We start from the raw sequence: 2,999 nt of genomic DNA, 5'->3' as shown, positions 1-2,999 counted from the left end.
ACATAACACGGTTATGATTAGCGATTTCAAAGCCATACATAAGAGACATGGGTTTATTCGACCCAAACCAATGGGAACTGCTGTGACAAAACCTTGCCTTGTGTATATTTTGTTTGATATGTAAAGTCAAATAAACTCTATTAATCATGATGACACTTTTAAAAGTGGTTATATTCAGGCCTCTGAGAAGACGAATATGAACCTAAGGGTATATAAACTGATATTACTTGATAAGTATACTTTTACAAATTGATTATCACCTTTTGGGGTGTAATGTGTAGATTAACCACTATTAGGTCTGTATTTATTTGTATGAATTATTATGTTACACATGATACATATTATGTGTCAAAGAGCTCTAGACAAATCACTGCGCAAGACAAGAAATTACACTATATGATACAGTCCATTATGACGTCGATATTTTTCATTTGCTGAATCCGACATTATGAACCTTTGCACATGTTCACTGAGTACTTTCCTCTTATTTTTGTCAGCACTACCATAACATATTAAAAGTAAAAAATGGTTGCAACCTGAAGTTGATTATTGTCTCCTTTATTATTCTCATAACGATTGTTATACAAAGTAAAGGTCCATTTCAATTATCGATTAAAAAACATTGTTCTCTAAAGCCAAGTAATGTTCTGCTTACAGTGAGCGAGGGCTTTCTCCTGCTTTCTCTACAACCTATTTGTCACAAGAATTGCATAATTTATACCAAAAACTCTCCTGGACCATGTGTCATGCTTTGTCTTTCATCATGTCTTGTCCCTGTGCTTCCCTCTGCTGGTCTTATTAGGTTCTTTCCCTCTTTCTCTCTCTCTATCGTTCCGTTCCTGCTCCCAGCTGTTTCTCATTCTCCTAACGACCTCATTTACTCTTTCACACCTGTCCCCTATTTTGCCCTCTGATTAGAGTCCCTATTTCTCCCTCTGTTTTCCGCTTCTGTCCTTGTCGGATTCTTGTTTGATGTTTGCTGCTCCTGTGTCCTTGTTCCGCCCTGTCGTGTTTTTACCTTCTTCAGATGCTGCGTGTGAGCAGGTGTCTATTTCAGCTACGGCCTGCGCCTTCCCGAAGCGACCTGCAGTCTGTGGTCGCGTATCCAGTTGTTCCCCTCTACTGCCTAGAGGATTTCAGTTTTCCTGGTTGACTTTACCTGAGATTATTTCCAGGTTTATCGTTTTTGTTATTGACTGGAATAAAGACTCTGTTTCTGTTAAGCCGCTTTTGGGTCCTCATTCATCAGCGTAACAGAAGAATCCGACCAAGAATGGACCCAGCGACTACGGATTCTCGCAACACTGCCGTCGAGATCCAGGGAGCAATGCTCGGCAGACACGAGCAGGAATTGTCTGCTGCTCGTCATGCCGTTGAGACCCTGGCCGCTCAGGTCTCCGATCTCTCTGGACAGTTTCAGAGTCTTCATCTCGTGCCACCAGCTACTTCCTGGTCTTCCGAGTCTCCGGAACCTAGGGTTAATAACCCACCATGTTACTCTGGGCAGCCCACTGAGTGTCGCTCCTTTCTCACCCAGTGTGATATTGTGTTCTCTCTCCAGCCCAACACGTACTCAAGAGAGAGAGCTCGGATCGCTTACGTCATATCACTCCTTACTGGTCGGGCTCGGGAGTGGGGCACAGCTATCTGGGAGGCAAGGGCTGAGTGTTCTAACGATTATCAGAACTTTAAAGAGGAGATGATACGGGTTTTTGATCGTTCAGTTTTTGGGAAGGAGGCTTCCAGGGTCCTGGCTTCCCTATGTCAAGGTGATCGATCCATAACGGATTACTCTATAGAGTTTCGCACTCTTGCTGCCTCCAGTGACTGGAACGAGCCGGCGTTGCTCGCTCGTTTTCTGGAGGGACTTCACGCTGAGGTTAAGGATGAGATTCTCTCCCGGGAGGTTCCTTCCAGCGTGGACTCTTTGATTGCACTCGCCATCCGCATAGAACGACGGGTAGATCTTCGTCACCGAGCTCGTGGAAGAGAGCTCGCGTTAACGGTGTTTCCCCTCTCCGCATCTCAACCATCTCCTCCCACCGGCTCAGAGACTGAGCCCATGCAGCTGGGAGGTATTCGCATCTCGACTAAGGAGAGGGAACGGAGAATCACCAACCGCCTTTGCCTCTATTGCGGTTCTGCGGGACATTTTGTCATGTCATGTCCAGTAAAAGCCAGAGCTCATCAGTAAGCGGAGGGCTACTGGTGAGCGCTACTACTCCTGTCTCTCCATCAAGATCCTGTACTACCTTGTCGGTCCATCTACGCTGGACCGGTTCAGCTGCTTCCTGCAGTGCCTTGATAGACTCTGGGGCTGAGGGTTGTTTTATGGACGAAGCATGGGCTCGGAAACATGACATTCCTCTCAGACAGTTAGGGAAGCCCACGCCCATGTTCGCCTTAGATGGTAGTCTTCTCCCCAGTATCAGATGTGAGACACTACCTTTAACCCTCACAGTATCTGGTAACCACAGTGAGACCATTTCCTTTTTGATTTTTCGTTCACCTTTTACACCTGTTGTTTTGGGTCATCCCTGGCTAGTATGTCATAATCCTTCTATTGATTGGTCTAGTAATTCTATCCTATCCTGGAACGTTTCTTGTCATGTGAAGTGTTTAATGTCTGCTATCCCTCCTGTGTCTTCTGTCCCCTCTACTCAGGAGGAACCTGGTGATTTGACAGGAGTGCCGGAGGAATATCATGATCTGCGCACGGTCTTCAGTCGGTCCAGAGCCAGCTCTCTTCCTCCTCACCGGTCGTATGATTGTTGTATTGATCTCCTTCCGGGGACCACTCCCCCTCGGGGTAGACTTTACTCTCTGTCGGCTCCCGAACGTAAGGCTCTCGAGGATTATCTGTCTGTTTCTCTCAACGCCGGTACCGTGGTGCCTTCTTCCTCTCCCGCCGGAGCGGGATTTTTCTTTGTTAAGAAGAAGGACGGTACTCTGCGCCCCTGCGTGGATTATCGAGGGCTGAATGACATAACGGTTAAGAA

The sequence above is a fragment of the Salvelinus namaycush genome, chromosome 19 (assembly GCF_016432855.1).
Source record: "Salvelinus namaycush isolate Seneca chromosome 19, SaNama_1.0, whole genome shotgun sequence".
Classification (NCBI taxonomy): domain Eukaryota; kingdom Metazoa; phylum Chordata; class Actinopteri; order Salmoniformes; family Salmonidae; genus Salvelinus; species Salvelinus namaycush.
This window is presented reverse-complemented; position numbering follows the sequence as displayed.